Source organism: Trichosurus vulpecula, chromosome 2 (genome assembly GCF_011100635.1).
Source record: "Trichosurus vulpecula isolate mTriVul1 chromosome 2, mTriVul1.pri, whole genome shotgun sequence".
In the NCBI taxonomy this organism is placed as follows: Eukaryota; Metazoa; Chordata; class Mammalia; order Diprotodontia; family Phalangeridae; genus Trichosurus; species Trichosurus vulpecula.
Genome location: NC_050574.1, coordinates 91,060,455 through 91,076,676, shown reverse-complemented (window position 1 = coordinate 91,076,676; position 16,222 = coordinate 91,060,455). Strand labels below are relative to the sequence as shown.

General features: G+C 38.2%; 1 pseudogene; it reads left to right on the top strand.

Moving 5' to 3' along the window:
* The first annotated feature begins 5,965 nt into the window (after window positions 1-5,965).
* Window positions 5,966-6,973, top strand: LOC118836674 (annotated as a pseudogene).
* Window positions 6,974-16,222: the final 9,249 nt, after the last annotated feature.

The following is a 16,222-nucleotide window of genomic DNA, read 5'->3' as shown; positions in this document are numbered from 1 at the left end:
CTCTGTATCTACCACCTTTATTTCATCCTCCTTCAAAATGGTGCAGATTATAGATGCTGACCACATGCACACCACGTTCCTGCTTCTCAATTATTTCTTTTTTCATTTCCAACATAATGGTCTTCTTCATCTTTGTACCTTATTTTTCAATCTTCTTCATTGGGGCCATTGTTACAAATATTGTTGTAGATCACAGTTACTACTGTATGCTTTTACTCAAAGTACTAATGCAAACACAAGTGAACACACTTGTGATGGTAGTGTTAAGAGAGAACAATGCTGCCTTCACGAAAGTTCAATGCCTAATGAGGCCAATTAGGCACTAAATGGACCTGAGTTTCCTCAGGGCAGCTAAGTGGCTTAGTGGATAGAGCAACAAGCCTGGAGTCAGGAAGATATGAGTTCAAATCCAACCTCAGATACTTACTAGCTGTGCTACCCTGGGCAAGTCACTTCACCATGTTTCCTCAGTTTCCTCATTTGTAAAATGAGCTGAAAAAGGAAATGCCAAACTAGTATCTCTGCCAAGAAAACCCCAAATGGGGTCACAAAGAGTCAGATACAACTGAATAACAATGACTTTTCTTGTTATATTCTCATTATTTATTATTTTAATAAGTTTATTACTATTGTTCTAAGTTCTGAGTACACATCCAATAAATCACTGCTCCCTTTATTATTGTTTCATTTTTTTCAGCTTCTTTCTTCTTTTTTTGTTCTTTCTGAAAACTGAGCTTTTGTCCCTTTACTCTCTGTCTATGCAAGTATCCTCCTAAGAAGACATCAGACTAAGCTCAGGAAACTTGGCAGCCTTTCATCATGGGCCTGGTGCCATGGCTCATGAATGTGTAAACTGTTAAATCATAAGATCAAAGAATGGAAAAAAAGCTAAGTCATATCCCTCAGCATTCCTCACAAGCAAGCATACAGGACTGGTAATCACTGACACAAAGACTTGCCAGCTCAAATCATTTCATAAAAGCATCATGTGCCACCACCATAGATTAATTAGATTACTTCCTTTTATGGAATCATGGAATCTTAGAGTTAGCAAGGTCCTCAGAGGTCAAAGTCATAGAGCTGGAGTATGTCTTCTGTATCATTCAGTCCAATCCCCTCATTTTATGGATGATCAAACTGAGGCTCAGAGAGGTAAAATTAATTTTCCAAAGTCACTCATTTAGTGAGTGGCAAAGCCAGGAACATATTTGGAGTGCCCTGATTTTTAGTTCAGTGCTCTTTCAACTCCACTATAGCCACTTTATCTAATCCAACTATACCTGAGGCAGGATATCTGAAACAAGTGGTCATCATTCTAATTTTAGACATCTTGGACTGCTTCTGGCATTTTGAGTTCTGATAGGTAAAGATTTGCTTTATTTTGCCTGTAACAGGCCACAAGGGAGAATGAAACCAAATCTATTGTGCTTCAGCTAAAGTAAAAATGGCAGTGGCATGAGAGAAATTAGTATTATAGTATTATGTTAATAATTAATTATGATTTTGTGATCCACCATTTTCCTTCTATTTCTGTTAAAATCCTACTTCTGAAAAGGTCAGTCAGCCTCTGAAGGGAATAACTGAATGATGAGATTACTCCTAGCCCCCTAGGCCAGTAGTGGAAAACCTGCGGAGTTGAGTCCACCTGTGGCCCTTTAGGTTCTCAAGTGCAGCCCTTGGACTGAATCCAAACTTTACAGAACAAATCCCCATAATAAGAGGATTTGTTCTGTGAAGTTTGGATTCAAAGGGCCACAATAGAGGATGGTTCCCCACCCCTGCAGGCACATGCTTCTTTGTAGGGACTTTGTAGGTGTCCAACTAGGACACCTAATTTCTGTTTAGAGCATAAGCAGAATCTAGTCTTGTTGGGCCTTCATCTGGAGGAGGAGTCCATCTGTTTTTAGTCCCCTCCCTTACAGGTTAGAACAACTCAGTTCATAAAGGAGAAAACTAACTAGAGAGGTCAGGATGGAGATGGCTTTCCCTGCCCAGATGCCTTAAGACGGCTAAATCTCATGATCAAGCCAAGTTCTCAGCAAGAGGAGCTAAAGACTTTTTAACCCACCTCCTCATTAAAGGTCCACCAATCAGGATTGGTTTTCACTTGTCAGTAGAGTTCCCTTTCAGAAGGCATTAAGGAATTTCAGGGTCTCCTTTCACGTCTTTGGTTACTAAGCGAAACCACTGACCATCAATTTATTGATTGCCAGCTAGCCTAATTAATACATTGATTATTAATTACCCAGAAACTCTGTCTCTCTGGGTATTCATTTGTCATGGGTAGCAATCATGCTCTCAGACAAACTCAAAATGAAAATAGACCTAATTAAAGAGATAAGCAGGGAAACTACAACTTGCTAAAAGGCACCACAGATAACAAACTAATACCAATTGTAGACGTGTATACCAGACTGCAGAGCATCCCAATTCTCAAAGGAAAAGTTCAGTGAATTACAGGAGGAGGTAGTAAAACTATACTAGTGAGGGACCCCAACTTTCACTTCTTGGAGATAAATTTAACCACAAAATAAATGAAAAAGAAGTTAAGTAGTTGAATAGAATTTTAGAAGTTAGATATAATAGAACTCTGACAAAAATTGAAAGGCAATAGAAAAGAAAATAACTTTTTCTCAGCTGTATGTGACACTTTCACAAAAATTAACCATGGATTAGGGCATAAAAACCTCACAAAAATGCAGAAAAGTAAAAATGCTTTTCAGATCATAATGCAATAAAAACATATTCAATAAAAGGTAATGGAAGCATACATTAAAAATAAATAATCTAAAACTAAATAATCTAATCTGAAAGGATCACAGAACAAATCATAGAAACAATCAATTTCATTAATGTGAATGACAACAATAAAACAATATACCAAAATTTGTGGGATTGAGCTAAAGTAGTACATAGTAGAAAACTTATATCTATAAATGCATACATCAATAAAAGAGAGAAAAAACAGATCAATGAATTGGGCATGCAATTTAAAAAACCTGGAAAAAGAACAAATTAAAAATACCCAATTAAACATCAAAATAGAAATCATAAAAGTTAAAAAAGAGATAAACAAAATTGCAAGTTAAAAAAAAGCATTGAACTACAAAATAAAACTGGGAGCTGATTTCTAATGGGAAAAACAACAACAAAAACAAAACAGATAAACCATAGGTTAATTTGATTAAAAAAAAAGATGAAAAAAGGAAACAAAATTGCCAGCTCAAAAATGAAAAAGGTGAATGTAGCATTAATGAAAATGAAATTAAAGCAATTATTAGAAGTTATTTTACCCAATTATATGCCAGTAAAACTGACAATCTAAGAGAAAAGGATTAATCTTTGCAGAAATACAATTTGCCTGTATTAACAGAAGAGTATGTAGAATACCTAAATAACTCTTAGAAAAATAAATTGAATAAGCCATAAATGAATTCCCTAACAAAAAATTCCCAATATCAGTTGGATTTACAAGTGAATTCTACCAAACATTTAACTATCTGAAAAAATAGGGTAAAGAGGGAATCCTAGCAAATTCCTTTTATGAAAAAACATGGTTTTGATATTGAAACCAAAGAGAAAAATGCAAATTAAAACAACTCTGAAGTACCACCTCACCTCCATCAGATTGGCTAATATGATAGAAAAAGAAAATTACGTGTTGTAGAGGATATGAAAAATATTGAGACACTAATGCACTGTTGGTGTAGTTATGAACTGATCCAAACATTCTGGAGATAAATTTATAAATTTCTAGATATAAGGGTCATTCTCCAATTGATAAATGGTGAAAGAATATGAACAGGAAGTTTTCAGAAGTAGAAATTAAAGCTATCAATACTCATATGAAAGAACGCTTTAGATCACTATTTATTAGAGTAATGTAAATTAAAACAACTCTGAGGAGCCACTTCACACCTATCAGATTAGCTCACATGACAAAAAAGGAAAACGATGAATGTTTCAGGGAATGTGGAAAAATTGGGACACTGATCTGCTGTAGGTAGAACTACAAACTGGTCCTACCATTCTGGATCACAATCTGAAAATATGCCTAAAAGTCTATAAAACTGTGCATACCCTTTGACTCAGAAATACCACTACCACTCCAAAAGAGATCAAAGAAAAGGGATGTATTTGTTCCCTCAATTTCCAATCATGAAAGAGATGGTAGATATCAATTCTCCTAAGTCACATATGAGGGAAGGAAGGAGAGGAATGGACAAAAATATTGGAAAATGGCAGAAGACTTGCTATGTGTGCTCAAAGTCATAGACTAGAGGGAAATCACTTCAGGCATGAAAGAAATGGGATCAGAAATGCATCTGTGGCCAGCACTCCCCGGAGAAGTTATTCACAGAAAGGATCTTGCCCATCTAACCTCTGCTATGTCCCAACATTAAGAAATTAAATTTATCCATCAAACTAATATAAGAAATCAAAGAAATTAAACAATAGAGGGAATCCTAATATCAGAAGAAAAAAGAAATGAAATTGTCAAAAGAATCCAAAACTCTTAAAATAAGTATAACATGAAGGAAAATCAAACACTTTTCGGAGAGATGTCAGAATCACAGAAACAAAAAGAAAACTCTTACAATAAGAAATTAGAAATCAGTTTAGGATAGAAATCAGATATATGAAATAAAATTTCTTTTAAAGCAGACTAAGAAAAATTAAATGTTATAGAAAATGTCTCCAAAGAAGAAAAATTCTAAGAGAATTGGAACACAGGCAAGTCAAATCAAGTTAGCAAGTTTTTATTAAGTTCTTATTATGTGTTAGGTAGGGGCAGCTAGATGGCTAAATGATAGATTGCTGTTCCTGCAGTCAATAAGACCTTAGTTCAAATAAAGCCTCAGACACTCACTAGTTGTGTATCCTTGGGCATGTCATTTAACCTCAGTTTGCCTTAATCAACTGGAGAAGGAAGTGGCAAACCACTCCAGTACCTTTGCCAAGAAAACACCACGGGTGGTATGGTTCACAGGTGAGGAAGAGTCAGGCATGACTAAACAACAATAGCAATGTGCCAGGCATTGTGTATAAGGCACTATATGCCAAGTACTGAGAATACAGATAGAAGCAGAATAACAGTCCTGCCCTCAAGAAGCTTACATGATAATGACAATGGGGGTGGGGAGGAAGAAAACAACTTATAAAAGGGAGCTGAAAAAGGAAGGTGGTAGGGGGAGGGGTGGGGAATTACTTGGCCAGGGAATGGTAGAGAAGGTCAAGTAGAGATAAGTCAGCAGTGCAGTCTGGAAAGGAATGTACACATGCTTGACCTGGGCCTCCTACTTAAGATAAAGTTTCTGGAAGGAATGAGTCAACCTGAAGCCAAAGGAGAGGAAGGGTACTTACAGTGGGAGTAGTGCAGAAGAGGAGTGAGCTTCAAGATTGAAGAGGTTCCTATGGCATTGCTGACAAAGTCTGATGGAGATGAGCCAGTAATGCAGCATGCAGAGGAATGAAAACAAAGATACTGGAGGGGAGGGGGGGAAATGGACAGGTGAGAAGAAAAAGGACAAAAAGCAACAGTGACAAAGAACACATGACTTACACTTCATCCCAGTGGTGGACCTTGAAGACAGAATATACACAGATAACTTAAAGATCATAGATTTAAAAAAAAAAAAAGACAAAAACTATGTATTTTTTTAAAAAGAGGGAACTAATCCAGTGCTAGTGCCGGACCCTGCTGGAGTTCCGCCCCCGCCGCTGTAGAGTGGGGTTGGGGTTCTCAGTCTCTCCCCAGACTCGGCCATGTTGGGGCTGTTGGACCGCGCTGCCGCTGCCTCCGACTGGGTTGCCCTTCGGGGCTTCGGCGCGGTTGCCCCAGGCCCAAACCTAGTTCCTGCCGGCAGCCCAGGACTATGCAGCCATGACATCCCCCGCCCCCAAGAACAGGGAGGCTAGCGGCCTTTCCGTGGCTGTCATTGGGCCGTGGTGGACGTGCAGTTCGATGAGGGGCTCCCTTCCTTCCTCAGTGCCTTCGAAGTGCAGGGCAGGGAAACTAGGCTGTTTCTGGAGATCGCCCAACTTCCAAGACTGAGAGGGTCAAGATGTACTGCTTTTCACTTATAATATCTTCCAATTCTCTCAGGCTGGCTCAGAGGTGTCTGCTTTACTAGACAGAATCCCCTCTGCTGTTGGTTACCAGCCCACCTTGGCCGCTGGTATGGGCACCATGCAGAAAAGAATTACCACAACCAAGAAGGGTTCTATCACCTCTGTGCAAGCCATCTATGTACCTGCTGATGACATGAATGACCCCGCTCCTGCTACCACCTTTGCCCACTTGGATGCTAACACTATGCTGTCCTGGGCGATTGCTGAGCTGGGCATTTACTCTGCAGTGGATCTTCTGAACTCCACTTCCCAGATCATGGACCCCAACATTGTTGACAATGAGCACTATGATGTTGCCCAAAGTGTGCAAAAGATTCTGCAGGACTATAAATCCCAGGATGTCATTGCTATCCTTGGTATGGATGAGTTGTCTGAGGAAGAATTGACAGTGTCTTGGGCCTGGAAAATCCAGCGTTTCTTGTCACAGCCATTCCAGGTTACTAAGGTATTCACATGACGTGTGGGGAAGTTGGTACCCCTGAAAGAAACCATTAATGGATTCCAGCAAATCTTGTCAGGTCAGTATGACCATCTCCCAGAGCAAGCCTTCTAGAGGGTGTTCCTAAAGTCTGGACACAAAAGCAAAAATTCATATTTTCAAGAAATGAAATGAACAAAATTTTCAACAACATTTTATTTAATTGAAATATTAACAAATAACATCTCCAATATGATTTCCATCATTTGTGATGCAAAGATTGATGCACTTTGTAAGATTCATGGGCACTTCAATAACTCCACATTTCGTATGTGTCCAGACTTCAGGAATGCCCATTATGTAGTTGGACCCATTGAAGAAGCCATGACAAAAGCTGAAAAACCAGCTGAAGAGCACTCATGAGGAGTCACCTACATCTGTCACACATCCTTCAATTTCAGTTGTCTGAGCAAAGTACACAAGAACTTTCGTTGGAAAAGCTGTGTACTGTCTGAAGAATATTTAAACTTTTGAATAAAATGTACATCTCGCAGCCCATTTTGTGTCTGGGGACAGTCCTAAAAGGGTAGAGTGGATATTAGAATTGTATGAGATGAATTAATCATCATGTTCACTTTTCTGGTTTCCAGATCCTTATCCTTCTCTAAGACAAGATGAATATACTTTATGCCTAGACAAAGTTTTCAAGGCAAAGTCTCTAAAGAAACGCATTAAAGTACTTTTTAAAAAAATGAATTACAACCAAGGAATAATGCACAAAAAATGTGCAGAACTTCTGGATACAGATAATAAAACATTGATCAAGAAAATCTATAGATTGTTATTTTAGAAGAGAGGAAAGAGAATATTTCAGATTCTCAGGTATACAGTGGTTAAATTTAATGGTTTCAATAACATAAGATAAATTTGGCAAACATCCAGTAAAAATATCTTCAAAAAATAAGGGGAAAAATTAAGAAATATAAGAGCTCAAAAAACTGAGCTGCAGATATTAGTCATCAGTGAAAAAAAAGATAGATGTTTACCAAAAGAGAGATATTTAGATCCTTTTGCCTCCTCAAAACCCATCTCGATTCAATTTGAACTATTCAATTTGAAAATACCCAAATAATAGGAGCAGAAGAGAAATAAGTATGTTAATCAAGAAAAGACTAAGTAATGAAATCAATTTTCTCCTTTTAATATTTAAAGAAACCAGCAAAAGAGAAACTGGGAAAATGGAGTTGATGTACAACAGACTAAATTATTTGACTCCACACCTAAAGGCAAAATCAATGTCTTTCATGGAAAGAAATAAAACAGTAAGAGAGAACTAAATCTTGACATGTCAGAAGCTTTACATTGAGAGGGACACAGAGAGAACAAGGAAAGATGTTTAGGATTTAGCTCATGAGTCAGGAATTAAAATTCATAGGAAATTGAAAAGGAAGAGTGATAATGAGGAGAAAAGCAATGAAGGAAAACTTCTTTACAAAGAGTTCAGTAAATGATTTCTTATACTTCTTTTTTAAAAAAAAAAGTTGGAGGCAGAGGAGGAAAGGGACGATTTGGAAAACTCACTTGAAGTGCCCAGGAAAAAAAGAACTAACAAAGCAGAGGGAAAGATTACTTAATAAATAAAAGAAATAGAAATGAATAATTTATGTAAATTAGAACAACTTGAAATAGGGTAGGCAAATAAAGGGGGAAGGGGAAACCCACGGGTATTAGACTAAAGAGAGCTAATCACAAGGACAATGTATATTACCTTAAGAGAAGAAGGGGATTTTTTTTTTAAAAATCAATACAAAATGAATTAATTAGAGGGCTATTCTCAGTGACTTTGGGTCTGTTTGACCACCAGCTAAGGGGGCAGAGTGCTGTGAGCTCAGCAGCATAAAATGATTTATTAGAGGCATAGTAGGCCATGTGAAGTGAAAACACAGAGTGTGGCATCATGACCTGGCAAAGGTGTGAGTATGGTGCCTTATGGCTTGGACTCAATGTGGCCATAATGAGGTTGAGAAAGAAAATGTGGTGATCCTACATTCAGAAGTGATAAGTGGAGAATAGCAATAATGTGGAGTTTGTTATGTAATTCCTTTATCTGTGTGGTTTGCCTTAGGTATGTGATACGGAAAGGTTGGGGGAAATTAAGAGGGCAAGGGGAAAGGGGCTGTTGATATGATCTAATGACCTAGTTGTTAGGAAAACCCAACATACTCAAATAGCATGAGCTAGCATGGAATGAAAAATGATGAGAATTGTAATATAGTCCAGTATAGAGAACTTGTGGGCACATCTGAGCTCACCTCCAAGTTTTTATTTCCAAAAGATAGTGTGTAAGTGAAGGGATGGAACAACCTAATACTCAGATCTTTTTCACATAGCCTATTAACTAATCACCTATCTCTGTCTCTGTCTCTGTCTCTCTCTCTCTCTCTCTCTCTGTCTCTCTGTATCTGCCTCTCCATGTTTTTATTCTTTGGCAGTTGATTTCTTAAACCAAAGTATTAAGACTTTCTGTTGTCCTTATTAAATTTCATCTTATTCTAGCCTTCAGAGAGCTTTGGGAATCTTTCAAAGAGAGAAGGAGGCATGTGGACAAAATAGTGTTGAAAGGACAATTCTTTGTTCAGGTTTTCACCCTGATTAAGAAAGCAAAACTCAGGACAAATAATTAAAAGGAGTTTATTAAAAGTACTTCAAAGTAGCAATATGTGGATGCACTAATCACTGGAGATCAGCAAGGGCTTCAAAATGGAGCCAGATTTTATTGAAAACTTTCATGGTGAGATAAAGACCATTTGGATAGGTCCAAGTGAGCAAAAGGAAATGTGCCATTGCATCTCAGTTGCTCCCCAACTACCTGTATGTGATACTTATCAGGGGCAAAGAGGTAAGGGGTGACTTGCTAAGCGACAAATAGCTGGTAACACAAAGCTACAGACTGAGTGGTGCCTCCTCCAACACTGATTAACAATCGAGGCTGTAACAATGGATCACTGAGTCAATATTACTTGAAATAACAGAAATAACTAAGTTAGAACTAAAAATATAAATTGACCTACAACTTAAAAAGTTGTGAAATACAAATTTAGGAAACAATTAATTCAAAATAAATATATTAACTGAGTTACACAGACCAAAGATAATTTGAAAATGGGCTCCAAGGTTATCATTAATTGCAATTTAAAACTCCTGGGGTTTTTTCCATCTTATATACTGAAAAGTTTAAGTGAAAATGAAATAATGATGAAAAAATATAGAATACTGGACCTAGACTTTGGAGGAACTGAGTTTGAATTCAGTCTTAGGAACTTACTAGCTATATGCCTTTGGGCAAGTCAGTTGGCCTCTATCTACCTCAGTTTCTTCACATGTAAAATGGGGATAGTAATGGCACCTATCTCCCAAGATTGTTGTGGGTATAAAATGAGATTATGTTTGTAAAACACTTTGCAAACTGTAAATTGCTATCTAAATGCTAGACACTATTATGGAAAACTCAGGATGTCATTCATAGAATCACAGAATTTCAGACCTGAAAAGGACCCTAGAGCTTCAATAAAGGCAGACAGCCAGACTCCTTAATTTTACAGATGAGAGAAATGAAACCCTGAGTGGTTTATAATAAAGGATTTTTCTTAGGTTACATAGGCAGCAAATAGCCTAACTCAGATTAGAACCCAAGTCCTCTCATTCTTGTATAGTGTATTTGCAGCTGCATTGTGCTTTCTCTGTTATTGGACTGATCAACTGTTGCATCATTTGTAATCTAACAAATTCAAGGAAAAGAAAATCATGTCTTAATATGGCTTCATGAGATTGGGTACTAGAGTGATATAAATCACATTTGATGCATGATGATTATAAAATCCTCTTCCTCTTTTCTCCCTATTCCCTCCTATCCAAACAACTGGGGAAAGACAAGCCAAAAATGTATAAACAGTTTATACTGGGATGCTTGAAGGGCAATTCCTTTAATGTTGGTTGAATGTGTTTTAATTGGCTTCATGAAATCCAATCAGTATTGTTGATGGTTGTTCATTTGGATTCCTATGAATTGAAAGAATCATGTGTTTGCACTATTTGTGTCTGTTTGCCCTGTAGGTATAATTAGCTTTTCTCATTTGAAATATATGCAGTGTTTGAGCAAGCCAAATGAACCACTGTGAGCAATCATCGCTGACTACAGAAAATATTGCTTGCTAATGAAACACTTATTTATTCAAATACCAAATTCTGTCCAAGCGTGTCCACAATCACCTTTTTTCTGGTCAAAGACTGAGAAGCTTTGAAGTGGCTCCAAATGCATTAGATTCCTGGGGATTCTCTGCCATACTCTTGTATTTTTACAACAGATTTTTTTTCTCAAGACACATTTTGCGATAGATGATTAATTTTAAATGAATGGTTGACCTGATCAAGGGAGGACCAGGTGGTCACAAGGGCTCTGAGAATGACAAATTGGACATGACCAAATGAAATTGAGAATACATGTGGAAGAGGAAGTGAGTTGCATTTGGACCTGTGATTTCATTTGTATAATCAACTTGTATATAGAAATGACCTCTGTACATGCTGATCTACTATGGATCCAACTTATAGTCAGCCTGTAACTTATACTCTTAGAAAGTTGCCTGAAAGTTTGAAAGATTAGGGTCTTTCCAGTAGCCACATAACAAGTATATTTCACATTGTTGCAAATAAAACCCCTAAGAGACAGAGTTTCCATGTAATTAATAATCAATATATTAATTAGGCTAGTTAATAATCAATAGATTGATGGTCAATAATTTCTCTCAACAACCAAAGATGCCAAGAGAAACTCTGAAATGCCTTAAATCAGATGTGTATCTTCTGATAGGGAACTATATATGGAACTGGTAAGTGAAATTCAACCCTGATTGGTGGACATTTAATGAGGAAGTATGCAAAAAGTCTTTAGCTCCTCTAGCTGAGAATATGGCTTAGTCATGAGGCTCACCAACCTCAAGGCACCTGGGCAGGGGAAATCATTTCCATCCCTCTCTGGCTAGTTTTCTCCTTCAGGAGCACGGCTGTCCTGAACTCTAGTGGAGGGGATCAAAGACAAGGGTCCCTTCCCCCAGGGTAAGGAACTCGCCCATACTGAATAGAAATTAGGTTTCCTAGTTGGGTAGGGTCTTGGCCAACCTAATTAAGGAGCATTTGCCTTGGGTGGCTAGGAGTAATCTTATTACTCAGTCATTTAGAGACTGACTGACCCTTTAAAGAGCTGGGTCTTAAAAGAAATTGGAGGAAAAAGTTGGATCACAAATTTAAAATTAGTAATTAATATAATAGTATAATAATTTCTTTCAACATGAAGAACTCAACCCCAGTTTTTCTTGACCACAAGGTCAGTCCTCTATCCACAAAGCTATTTTGCCCCTTTGTGTATTTTGCAGTACTTTAATGACTATTTCATTAAGGTGGAAACCTCTTCCATGGATACATGTTTCAACTCCTTTACAACATGGTAAATAGTGTTTAGGATCTATTATTGGCCAGAAAGAAAATTATCTTCCTAAAGCTCACCTTCTAGGAGCATCTACAGACTTTACTGGATCGATCCTATAAGAGCCAATATGCCATCATCAGGCCCAGTTTGATGCTCCCACTTGGCCAGGCCTTCCAAAATGTTTTCTTCTAGTATAGAATATGAAGAATCTCACATTTTCTCTGTGCCGTTGGGCACTGATGTATTAAGAGTGAAAGGGAACCCCATTTACACACACCCACAAATATATGTGTATGACGGAGGTACCCTCCCTATTCCCTCTCCTTCATTTTTGTGCAGGCCCATGTATCCTCTGATTACTTCCTGTCAGCCATGGGGAGTTTTTTAATTGGCTGCTGTGACAAGATTCCATGGGCATACTAAAGTGGGTATTCCTTGTCCTTTAGCCTCTTCTTCTTTTGCTCCTAAAAGTATAAGTACCATAATCTAAGCTCCAAAAGGATTCTCTGTTTCTCACTCCCAAAGTGAGCTCACTTTGTGAGTGGCCTCCTAAGCAAGTAGGTGTCTGAGATAGGGCTGCCTGCTATTTCTTCTTTCTTTTTGGAATCAATCAATCAATCAACATTTATTAAGTGCCTACTATGTGCTAGCACTGTGCTAAGTACTGAGGATACAAATAGGCAAAAGACAGACCCTGCCCTCGAAGAACTCACAATCTAATGTGGGAGACAACATGCAAGCAAATATATACAAAGCAAGCTACATATGGGATGAATAGGAAATTATACAGAGGGAAGGCACTAAAATTAAGAGGGGTTCAAAAAACTTTCTGTAAAAGATGAGATTTTTATCATGGAAATCAAAAACTGGAATTGAGGTGGGAGAAAATTCCAAGTATAGGGGACAGCTAGAAAAAATGCCCAGAGCTAAGAGATGGAGTGTCTTGGTGGAATAGCCAGGAAGCCAGTGTCACTGGCCTTAGAATAAGGCCTTGTTAGTTTTTAAAAAGCAGGTAGCACCATGCCCTACTCTAGTGCCTAAGCAGCAAGGTATTGGCTAATGGAGAAGTTGTAGCAGAAACAGAAGCAGAAGCAGACCAGCTGAAGGTAATGAGTTAATATACATTTATTAAGTACCTTGGCAAGGAATGAAGGAGTACTATAGCCTGGTCTTAGAAGGTGGAGTTTGAGAGTTGACATTATCTTGCAGAATAACAAATTTCTAGAAATGATGAGGTTCAGGAAAATAGCCAGGTTGACCCCAGGTATCAGTCTGTGCATCCTCCCAGGATGCTCCCACCCCAGGCATCTCACTCTTCAGGGTTTGCTGTGAAGCTGGTTTTAGCCTTACAGAAACCAGAGACCCAGGCTTGTTTCAAAGTCAGGGAGTTTCTGAGGGGTGGGGAGTATACCCTCCCAGAAGGGATCTCCCTCTGGTGCCACTGAATTCAATAGACACACCATCAAAAGAAATTCTCTACACCAGACCCAGCAATTGGTCATCCAGACTCTGCTTCAAGGCCTGATCCCAAAGAAACCCTCTCACTTTGCAAGAGCTCTCAAGGGAAAATGGAAAAGCTCTCATGGTTAGAATATTTTCACTTACGTCAAGCCCAAAGTCCGCTTCTAGGCAAGGGGCTGGACCCACCCTCAGCAGCCTGCCCTCTAGGTGTGTCTGCCTTCCTCTGCTTCATAATGTATGAACACACACGGTCAGTACGCCGGACAGCTCCGTGCATTGCAGAGGGTAGGTGTCAATGCCCTCAATGTTCATTATCAGGGCCTTACCACACTCTCAGTTTTGCCACAGGTTTGACCCTCCCTCTGTCCCAGACACTGCCTTAGTTTCCTTGAAATCTGCTTGAATGCTCTGTCCTCTGAACTTTTGAGTGATGACATAACCTTCAAGAATCCCTGATATCATGCTGTCGTTCAACCAATAAACATTTATTAAGAGCTTACTAAGAGGCAGCTAGACGGTTCAGTAGGTAGAGCACTAGAACTGGAGTCAGAAAGACCTAAGTTCAAATCCAGCCTAAGTCTTGGTTGCCTGGGTAATAGGTTGGGCACAGATTGCTTATTTGCTGTGTTGTCTTGTGGTTGAAAATGAGGTCCCTAGGTCACCACTCATAAACACCATTGGGTGTTTATCTAGTCCCATTTCCTGCCCTCAGATTCTCTGCTTGCCACTCAGAGCATCCTTCTACCTACCCTGACTTGTTTCCATTCACAGCTTCCACAGAATTCTGGCACTTTTTGTGTTTAGTCTTGGACTAGATGCAAATAGTTTATAACTGATGTTCTTTAGTTTTCTCTATTATGTTCATTCTGGTACATCTTTAGAATTTTACTGAGGTGTTTGGGGCAGGGCTCCTCAAAGCTTAGTGTAGACAATCTTCAAAAATGGTAAATATATTTGATGAACATGGGTCTCTGTCTTCCCACAATAGCCTTTAGCCTATTACCTAAAAGAATGTTAGAAAATTCTCCAAAACACAAATTTCTTTGAATAAAATTAATTTTAATTCACTCAAATTTTAAAAATAAATAAATGTTCTAACATATGGGGGGGGCAAGATGGGGTGGGGAAGCTTTCCATATGGCTGATCAATTGTGAAGTCCAGTAATAATGTAGGATGTCAGAATTAATAAAACAAACAACCCCCCCTTTCAAACACAGTAGACCATTTATCAATCAATGGTAAAGAAACATTAGAGCTCCTTGATTTGCAAATTTTCTTATTATGTAGTATAATATTACTTCCCAACACACCAGCTCAGATTTTGTCTTGAGCCTTAAAAAGATGGATTACAACATGAGACATACAAGATTAATTGTAATTGACCAGTGGTCTGTGAGGCAACAGGTCCTTGTACTACCAAAATAATGGCCCTTGCCAAAACCACAGGAACTCCAACGAGAGGATAACTTGGTCAAAGAAAGCATTCAGTGAAGAAAAAAAGGTGAGGATGGTCTAAGTAGCATTACAAAATTTAGTTACCAACCTCAATGATATCTTCAGATTGTTCAATGTACATGCATGAGTTTTCGGGAACAGATGACTAGCTAAATAACACACTTTATGGGAAGAGGATTCAAAAACTGGCAGATCTTTTAGGAAATATGATATCAAACTACTGATTTAACATTTCTTTTCAAAACATATTCTTTCCAATTTCTTCTACTAATGTCCTACTCCATTATGTCATTGATTATCTTTTTAAAAATAAATTATTATTGATATCTTTTATTTTTTTCACCAAATGTATTACAAGTACTTCTTCCCCTCTCTTCTAACCAGCTCCACCAACAGTACAATTAATGTACCTATTTTCTTATTTTTCCCACAGTCCCTCTAACATTTGTCATTTCCCTTTTTTGTCTATTTTGCCAATCTAATGAGTGTGAGGTGGAACCTCTGAATCACTTCAATCATTCCAGACTTACATATTACTCCCTTTTATATACTCTATGGTCCAGACAAACTGGATCCTAACTAACCCTGACACTTGACATTCTATCTGCCATCTCTGTGCCTTTTCAAGCATGGAAGGATTCTTCTTCACACACACACACACACATATACATATACATATACATATATATATGTATATATATATATATATATGTATATGTATGTGTGTGTGTGTGTGTGTGTATGTATACGCATATATGTAAATGTATATAGGAATCCTATAGCCTATTGTAATGGCAGGCAAAGTGGGAATTTCCATTGTTTTTTTTTTCTTTTGGAGTGCTTCTCAGCACTAAGGTAATCAAGTGCCTTCGATTGAGTCTTGCCTTTAATTGAATCAAGAGTCTTTGATGACCTGCTTAAGTCACAAGAAAGCCTGAGTCACATGGTTGTGACACCCTCTGACCCTGAAGAAGTGTGTGTGTGTGTGTGTGTGTGTGTGTGTGTGTGTATGTATGTATTCTGAGGTTAGCATTTTGCTTTGGGACTCACTCATGAAAAGAGTGTTCATGTGATGTAGCCAGATGAGACTCTAGGTAGCCATTAAGGAGGCCCCTAGCTTTGAAAACCCAGGTGTTGGTGCTTCTCTCTCTGGTAACTATGTATGTATTGCTATGGACATATGGTTAGAAGCCCTGTGTGCTGATTTGTGTTATTTGATTTGTTTATATAATTTCTGCTTGTAATTTTTTTCCTGAAGTTCAGGGTGCTG